A 10,133-nucleotide genomic window follows, 5' to 3' on the forward strand; every position below is an offset into this window, starting at 1 on the left:
AAAAAACTTTGTTTGTAAAAATAATGCGATATCTGCAAAGTACAATAAAGCGAAGTGCAATAAAACAAGGTATGGCTATACTGATTTCTTCCAGAAATTTGGTGAGATGTGTAAGTGGTGCACTGGGAAATAATTTAGTCACAAGTTTTGTGGAAACCAGGGCAAAACCAATTGTTTTTAGTTCCTTAACTATCCCCCATCTGCACACGTCTCATTTGGTGGGAGATAAACACAAGCCAAAAGGTCAAAGGAGAAGGGGCTACAGGAAGTATGTTTGGCCCAATGTATAACCCCTCAGGTAATTGTTTGGCACTCTTTTGCATCTATCTGTTTTTTTTTTTCAGATTGTGGGGCATTTGCCTATTAACATTAGTTAATAATGTCAGCCAGGGATAAAAGCAGGTTTAAAAATTGAGTAGAGGATGGGGCGCCTGGGTGGCACAGTCGTTGAGCATCTGCCTTCGGCTCAGGGCGTGATATCAGCGATCTGGGATCGAGCCCCACGTCAGGCTCCCTGCTCTGTGGGGAGCCTGCTTCTTCTTCTCCCACTCCCCCTGCTTGTGTTCCCTCTCTCACTGTCTCTCTGTCAAATAAACTGACCAGAAGAAGAGGCAGAGTGATATTTTGTTAGGTAAAATCTTTAAAAAATAAAAAAATAATAATAAAAAAATAAATACTGAGTGGAGAAAGGATGGAGGGAGGGTTCATTTGGAGTGGCATATTTATTAGCTCTATCAGCTAATGAATGTTCCTAATGACTTATTAGTCTCCTCAGTGTGGGCTGAATAGTGAACAATGGTAATTTTAGAAGAGAGGTGAATAGTGTAATTGAGCAACAATTATATGCCCACTAGCAATAGGAATATGTTAAAAGTTAAGAATCCATGGGACTTCCAAATTGTGCCAACAGCACGGCAGACACCAAAAGTCTATCTGGAGTCTGTAAATAATGGCAGTTTTCCCTTTTGCCAATGTGCAAGCTCTAGTAACAGCTGTGAGTTTGGCAGATTGGGCTGATTTTACAGCAGGCAGAAATGCTTCAAGTACTTCATGTGAGGAAAACAGAACATAACTAGTTATTATGTTTCCCTGGAAATTTCTTGTATAGGTTCTATCACAAAATAGAAGTACATCTAGGTTGTTCAAAGGGGTATCTAAGAGGTCCTCTTGTCGCTATGAGATCATTTCTACAGTTGCAATGCAATGATGTGGAATGGAGTGGGGCTCTCCATCATCAGGGAGGGGTAGTAAAATACCTCAGCTGTTACAATGAGGCCACTTGGCTGGCTCAGTTGGTAGAGCATAAGACTCTTGATCTTGGGGTCTTGAGTTCAAGCCCCATGTTGGGCATAGAGCCTCCTTAAAAAAAAACTTGTTGGGGCACCTGGCTGGCTCAGTCAGTAAAGCATGTGACTCTTGATCTCAGGGTTGTGAGTTTGAGTCCCACATTAGGGGTAGAGATTACATTAAAATTTTTTTTACAAAAATAAAATCTTTAAAAATGTTACAATGACATAAGATAATAAAAGGGTTGGCCAAAGGAGCCTGTTCATAAGTGGTTGTCACGTGTAGAAAGATGCTAGGTCTTACGAACTTCTAAGACGGCAGACACAGAATGGCAAACAGAGGTGAATGAGGGAGCCTAATGTTAAGCCTACTGGGCTTGTCAATCAAGGTGGCAGCTGCGGCTGTTGCAATACAAACATGGGGGTATACACGATGCCACAAGATCTAACTGGCATGAGAAATATGTCATAGGACGTATCTGGGAGGCAAAAGATTGTTCTAGAATACCTGCAGCAATCTTGTTATTTTGATGGCAGTACAGATTAAAAGGTTTGTCAAAACTAGGTAAACTAAGAGCTAGGGGTATGGACAATGTTAATTTTAAGGCTTTAAAGGTTAGTGCCTCTGAAGGCCAGGAGTGGACAAAATTGACTCAAAGCATTTTGGGGTGATTTTTAAAAAGTTTAAGTAATCACTACATCCAACATGGGGCTTGAACTCATGACCTGGAAATCAAGAATCAGATGCTCCTCTGACTGGGCCAGCCAGGTGCCCCTTGGGGTGAGGATTTGAGTGCTCTGAGATATCTCATGTCTTCAGTAGGTCATAGCTGTTTGAACCCACTGAAGTCTCGATCTGGAGGCTCTGCGGCCTTGTTTAGCTAGTGCATTTAGGAGAATGAGTAAGTCTGTAAGAGCTCCCTGCCTACTTTGATGACAAAGAAAAAGGTCATCAATATACTGAACAAGAGTGGAAACTTGAGGGAAGGCTACAGAATCCAAGTCAGCTTTAAGGACCTGGGAAATCAGTGAAGGGGATTCACAATATCCCTGAGGTATGGAAGCCCACGTTAACTGTCTCCCTCTAACAGTAAAAGCAAAGAGAAATTGTGAGTCAGTATGCAAAGGGATTGAAAGGAAAGCCGAGCAGAGGCCAATTACTATACATCAGGCTGCATCAGCAGGAATTAAGGTTAAGAATAGTAGCTGGGTTAGGGACTACAGGATTGGGAGGAATTATAAAAGATTTTACAGCTCTTAGGTGTGTACAAATCGATGTTTGGTTCCTACCTGAGTCAAATTTACCTTCTTTCTTTACTGACAAGATTGGAGTGTTACAGGGTGAGGAAGTAAAGACAAATATACCCTGCTGCAAAGGAGATCTATTATAGGTCCAATTCCTCACTGAGTCTCTGGGAAGAGGATATTGGGCTTGTACATATGTACATACGTATGTATATATTTACTTACTCACTCAAACTCACAACCCCAAGATTGCAAGTCGCATGCTCCACTGACTGAGCCAGCCACGCGCCCCAACTGAGATATCTTTTAGACACTCATCCTCTTCAGAGGAACTTAAATTGAGATGAGTTTCCAATAAGCAAAGTAGGAAATTTGGGGTTTGGTTTGAGGATAGGGAAATAAAAATGCCTTTCTTACTATATTTTATAGTGGCATTACATTTACATAAGAAACCTCCACCTGAAAGGTATGCTGGTGAGGAGTTGGGAGACCAGAAAAGCATGACTGGGGGCACCTGGGTGGCTCAGTCAGTTAAGCATCTGCCTTCTGCTCAGGTCATGACCTCAGGGTCCTGGGATCAAGCCCCACACTGGGCTCCCTGCTCAGCGGGGAGTCTGCTTCTCCTTTTCCCTCTGCCATTGCCCCCCCCCAAATCGTTAATGCTCTCTCTGCCTCTCTCTCACTCTCAAATAAAATCTTAAAAAAAAAAACAAAAACACATGATGGCTGTGAAGAGTGCCTAAAGATATTGGGGTAAGCTGGGATAGAGGCAGTGAAATAGGTTGCCCAGGGACTCCTATAGCCTGAATAGACTCAGAGGTGACAGGTACGGATAAATTCTCTGAGCAGATTGTGGAGAAAGGTACACCACTCTCAATTAAGAAATCCAATTCCCTTGGGGCACCTGAGTGGCTCAGTTGGTTAAGCATCTGCCTTTGGCTCAGGTCATGATCCCAGAGTCCTGGGATTGAGTTCCACATGGGGCTCCCTGCTCAGTGGGGACTCTGTTTCTCCCTCTCCCTCTGCCCCTCCCCTCTGCTTATGCTCTCTCTCAAAATAAATAAATAAAATCTTAAAAAAAAAATCCAATTCCCAATCCTCTATTTTAGGTTGAATGGCAGACTCTGGGGTGTAAGAATCAGCTGACTTGTCATTTGAGAGGGAACTGTCCCACAGGAGGAGAAAAACCTTCTGGGGGTGATAGGGTCTAGGGAGATTGTTTCTGCTCCTTAAATTTTCCTTTCTCTTACACGCAGGACAATTTTTCTTCCAGAGTTTCTCCTTGATTTTTTTACAGTATCTGCAACTGTATGGAGGCAAATGGGGAGGGCTCCAAGTAGATTTTGAGTTACTCTCAGAGTCATGCTTTTGCTTTTTTGAAGATTCAAGTTGCAAAGCAAGAATTGTTGCTTTTACATTTCCTCTTGTATCCTTTTCTTTTAATTTTTTTTTAAGTTAGCTCTACAGCCAAGGTGGGGCTAGAACTCACAACCCCGAGATCAAGAGTCACATGGTCTACCAACCGAGCCAGCCAGGCACCCCTTCTCTTATATTCCAGTAAGTTATTTTCAAAGAATTGTGTAGCTGCCTCCCTTATCACCCTCAGCGATTGGCAGGACCGCCGTGCTTTTTTTATACTAGGGAGAAAATTTCCCACTAAAGCAGAAATTAAAAGATTTCCATGTTCTGGGGCTTCTGGGTTCAAGGCAGTATGCTTTTGGAAAGTCTGTACAAAGCGTTCAAGAAAGGTCTTTGCTCTCCTTCCTGAGTGCAAAATTCAACCTCAGATCAGTTCACTTTGTGGGGGGGAGGTAGTCTCCAGTATTGCTCCTATCAAGCCTTGAATACCAGCCTCCAGCTGAGCCATTTCCCGGTCATTTATAAGAGGGGCTGGAAGAAATTCCGGCCATCTGTTTCCTCTGTATGTGGGGTTTTCCCCAGGGGGCTGTCTGGCTTGTCTGATAACTACAGTACAATCAGAGACTGGTTACAGAGACCTGGAAAGTAGGAGGAGCTATAAGGAACAGCAAAGAGAGCCCTACCCCCCTTCTCAGGTGCTTGTGCTAAGTTAACTTCCTAGCTTTTAGTATTTATGTGAGTAACCTGAATATCCTGGGCCTGGAGATCAGGCCAGAGTGCTCTTTGTAAACCTTGCAAATAAAGGAAAGTGAAAACAGGCAGCTGGGTATTTAAGGGATTTTCTGGAGAAACTGGAGAAGTTTTAGGATCTAAGAAAACTGGCTGAGGAGAGGGAGTAGGGCTTTGGGAGGAGGGGCTTGGACCCAGGCCCCAGAGATCCAAAAGATCTGAAGGGTCAGGGACAGAAAGTTGGACATAAAAGTGTTTATAAGAGGAAAGAGAAGGGAGGAGTTAAATAAGACGTGGTTTTTAATTTTTGTTTTAAGTTCGATTTCTGTTCTTTCCTCTTACTAAGGGAATCCCCAAGGCTAGCCATTATACTTCTTTGTGTCCTCTTTTCAATTTGGTCTTCCCATAGGTACCAGTTAAGACAGTTGTTTGGATGAGAGCTTTCTAAAAACTTTTCAGATGTAAAAGTTTTTGTGGTTCAAGAAATCCATCACCTGGCCATTGATGAGTAAGACCTACAATGGTATATTTATTCTAAAAGCAACTCAATTCAATAAGCCTTTTTGTGGAAAGACCCAGAGGCAACTTTTGGGATCAGAATAAATTTTTACCATGAACACAACAGGCATCCCTGGAGTGGGTGAAGATGTGGCCCCCATGATCCAAAAAGTTCACTCCAAAGATAGTCTAGGAAAGTAAAGCCCCTCAGCAAAGGGTTACAGGCATTAAGAATTGTGCAGTGAAAAGAATGTCTTGGTTGCCTCCAGTCACAGACCCACTAATCTGTGACATGGGGCAGGCACTACTGGAATGGGATTTTTTCTAGCACCAACAAAACAATGAGGATTGAGATGACAAAAGCCCCTTATGATAAGCTCCCCTAAAACTGGCACAGTCAGAGAACGCTGCTTGTGACTGTGTGACTGGGGATTGCAGTCGATTCAACTGGCCACCAAGATGCACACTGGTAAATGCACCTTCCAGTTGTCCAAGACCAGAGACTATATTCTCACTAGTCACAAAGCCAAGCTTTCAAGACACAGAACAAGACAAAAGGAAAACTTCCATCTGGTTTTTCTCATATGGTTTTTAGCAGCTTTAGCTAAATCCTTGGGTCTCTTGGAGCCAGACTAATACCTAAGGAGGATGTGCTGCTGGGTTGGGGATTGTACGGTGTGTACCTTGTTGCATGGATATTTTCTTGAGGTTGGCAGTTGACCTGGTGTCAATGCAACCTGTTCAGTGACCAGCTTATCCTCCTAACACATGTGTCTCTGAGTTAGGTGGTGAGCACTCTAACAGCTCTTAAGTGCTCAACCCATGCCCACCAATTTTGCAGCTTTGGCTTCAAAGATGTCCCTTAGCAAGAGCCTTTACCTCATGTGCCCACAGACCACAGTAAAGTTTGTCTACACAGACGCTGGTCTGGTGAGGACTGTGAACTCGCAAGTCTGTAAGGCTGGCTTGAACACCTGACTTATAAGGCCTATGCCAGAGACAGATGGAGACAAAGAAAAACAGTGACCATCTCTGGGAGGAAAAGGATCAATAAAAATCAAGAGTACTCATAATAAATCTTTACCAGAGTTGCTATACCCAAGGAACTAGTTCCACAAATATCTCCTCCTGCTAATCTAAATTTAGAAAAGGAAAAGAAAGGACTCTTGCTTCCACCAGACCCTGCAGGCAAAGACCTGGGAGACTGATGTGGTAAGAATTCTTACCTTCTGCCAGCTTTTTTTCAGAGGTCCCAGGATCTCTCAGCTGTAGCAGCCTCAGCGTGAGCACTGTCCAGCCAGTGAAGTTTTTCCCTTTGTGGTAGCCAACTGTAGGGGAAGAGAAATCTTTCTTCTACCTCTTTAAGTTCTTTTATCTGGTCTATTAATCAAATTGACATATGACAGATTAACAAAAGAAAAACAAATTTAATTACTTACATACATACAGGAGCCCCACAATGAAAACAAGAGGTTCCTCAACAGTCAGGCAAGTGAGGCTTATATGCCACTTGAGTTACAAAGAAGGGGACAGGGTCTGGGACTTCAATGGGAAGGAAGACAATGCACATGAAAAAGTGAAGAACAAAGTTTGGTAAACAAATGTTCGCCAGGCCATGCACAGGGAAGCAGACACAGAGAGAACTTTGAACAAACAGGCCCTACCCAGCTTACCAGCTTACCACATCTAGTCCATATTCTTTGTGACTATCTTTGGTGATATTTCTCTTCCTGGACCAGCCCCTCTATACTTTCAGGCAGTTGAGGGGGAACCTAAAAAACTCTTCTTGAGTCTTTTGGACCTTAAATGTCTTCAGCTCAAAATAATCAGCATGCAAAATTGGCACATTCTGGGGAGACTTGTTTTGAACCCCTCACTGAAGTCCAAGCAGAAGCTATTGCTAGTGCAAAGAGACTGAAGCAAGAACAAGCTTGGGCATGTTTGAGTATTAGAAGGTGGCCAGTACGACTGAACCACAGTTGGCAGGGGAGGGTGGGACACAAAAGTCGGGGTAGACTGTCCAGATGAGGCGCTGATATTTACTTCTATGATGTGACAGTCATTATTTTTCCCACCTGCATAAAATGTCTTCCTCTCCTAGAAATCCTTTTTATATTAATGGTTTTGCTCATCCACCCAATCGTAGAAGTGGGGGGGAAAAACCCCAAAATCAAAAAACAAAACCATGTTCCCGCTTGCTTACACTAGGTGGCCCCACTTCCTGCCTACCTCCCAAAGTAAATAATAGCTAGAGTCAGAATTCCCCTTCCAGATTCCCAGCACCAAATTTACGAACCTGCCTTCATCGGAACACCTTTTCCACTTTCCCTTATGTCATGCTCTGCATCCATTTCCCTGCAGCCTGTTCTTAGATTACATATTATCCCATTCTCTATTTCTTAAACCTCTACTGAATATCTTCCATTAATATTTAAATACTTAATTCACTCCCATCTTAAAAAAAGAAAAAGGCAACCTCCTTTTTTCCCACCAGCTATTTACTATCTGCTTTCTCTTTCCCTTTACAGCTAACTTCAGAATTATTTACACTAGCAATCTTATTTCCTTGTCTCCCACTGATTCCTCAACCATTTGTCTGGCTGCTATACTTAACACACACCAAACTACCTAGAGAAATCAATGATCTACACACTGCTAAATTTAACGGGCATGTCTCAGTCCTCGTCTCAACCTCACTGTCACCTTACACTAGCTATCACTCCTTTATGGAAACATGCTTGTCCCCTGTTTTTTTCTGACCCCAACACTCTGCTGATATTCCTATTTCTGACATCTATTAGTTCACTCTCTTCTACCCAACCTTTAAATGCTGAACCTTCATTCTGAATGAACCAGAAATATTATGAGTTGGGTTTCTAGCTACATGCATAATGTAACATAATTATATATATAATTTATTTATTTGACACAGAGAGAGGCAGCAAGAGAGGGAACACAAGCGGGGGGAGTGGGAGAGGGAGAAGCAGGCTTTCCCCTGAGCAGGGAGCCCGATGCGGGGCTCAATCCCAGAACGCCGGGATCATGACCTGAGCCGAAGGCAGACGCTTAACGACTGAGCCACCCAGGTGCCCCGTGTAACAGATGTATTTTAAATGAAAGGTAGGTTCACTGAGGAATAGCCTAAAATAAAAACAATCCATTCATCCATATCTACCATGACTATTGCCAAGCACTACTTTGGATACTACCAATTCAGTGGTAAACAAAGACAGTGTTTCTGACCTGAGTTTACACTGTAGTGGAAATAACAAACATACAAAACAATGTCTAGTAGTGATGAGTGACAGATACTAGAAAGAAATACAAAGCAGAGTAAGGTCATGAGAATGATAGAGGATGGATATTTACAGAAGGTCCAACTCTGAGGAAGTGACATGAAGCAGGGACCTGAATGAAAAGAACATAAGCCATACAAAGACCTAGGTAAAGAGCATTTCGGAGGGAACAGCAAGAGTAAAAGCCCTTAGATATTAAGCAGATAGGTTGTTGGCAGATTGAGAAATGGCAAGAGATCCGGAGGTCTGCAGTACAGTTAATGAGGTTGAGTGGTGGTTGAAATTGTAGAGACAGGCAGAGACCAGAACAGATAGGACCTTGTAGAGCACTGTAAAAGAGTTTGGATTGTTATTATTAGGAATGTCACTAGAGGGTCTTGAGCAAGGAGATTTCATTTGCATTTTTAAAATTTATTTGACAGAGAGAGCACAAGCAGGGGGAGAGGCAGAAACAGGCTCCCAAACTGAGCAAGGAGCCTGATGTGGGGCTCAATCCCAGGACCCTGGGATCATGACCTGAGCTGAAGGCAGACACTTAACGAAGTCAGATGCTTAACTGACTGAGCCATCCAGGGACCCCCTTGATTTGCATTTTTAAAAGAGTAAAACAGGGTGCCTGGGTGGCTCAGTCGGTTAAGTGTCTGCCTTCAGCTCAGGTCACGATCCCAGGGTCCTTGGATCGAGTCCCAAATAGAATCGGGCTCCCTGCTCAGTGGGGAGCCTGTTTCTCCCTCTCCCTTTACCCCTCCCCACTGCTCCCGCTCGCTCTCTTTCGTATAAATAAAATCTTAAAAAAAAAAAAAGAAAAACATGTAGTCTAATTAAAAGTTTGATGGGATAATATGTAATCTAAGAATATTTTCAAGGGCTCACATAAATGGCCTTAAAAATCAAATCAGAAGAAGTATTAAAGTAATGAGAAATCCCCTTTCTACACTAAAATTTATTTAAAATCACTTGGTTTACTTTAAGAAATGAACAAACCCTATCATTCAAACACTTTCCAATTTATCTTCTCACTTTCAAAGTCCAAACACAGGCACTCCACATATAATCTATAAGGTTTTAATCAAGTCAATACTTCCTTTTCAAAGTTTCTTAATGATACAGATACTAAAATTAAAAGCCTTGGGATTTATGTAATAATCAAAATAGATAATTTACTTACAATATTGATTATCAATATTGCCTAGAACAGGAAAAACTGAAGCTTCACTTTCTGCTTTTATAATACCATTACGTACAGTATTCTGCCTGAAGATGAAAAATGAGAACATATATACAATATTGTCAATTTTATATCTGTATTAGTTTACATTTACATTTTTATTATAAAATTGATTTTCCAAACAACGCAATAGTACAAAAGTCATTTTAAATAAAATCATGAAGGTACTGTTTACACAAATGTTCAACAAATAAAACACTTTGTAATGCAATTTTTTTAAAAGTCAAAACTTCTTTCTGGTATTTATTAGAAAATAAACCCAACCCATAGAATGAAATGAAAATAGTAAAACCTTATTAATTGGAATTGAGGGCAGATAAATATGAATGGTAGAATGTTTGGAAAGAAATGCAATTTTGCTAACTTCCTAAGCTTTGCAATTTTATTTAGCCTATCAAAATATTAAGAGGCAGTGTTTAGCAGGGCTTAGCAAACATTCCTTTCATTTAAAGTACCAAGTAATTCACTTCTACTGCAATTACACTGTTAGTA

The sequence above is a fragment of the Ursus maritimus genome, unplaced genomic scaffold (assembly GCF_017311325.1).
Source record: "Ursus maritimus isolate PB19 unplaced genomic scaffold, ASM1731132v1 scaffold_7, whole genome shotgun sequence".
NCBI lineage: Eukaryota > Metazoa > Chordata > Mammalia > Carnivora > Ursidae > Ursus > Ursus maritimus.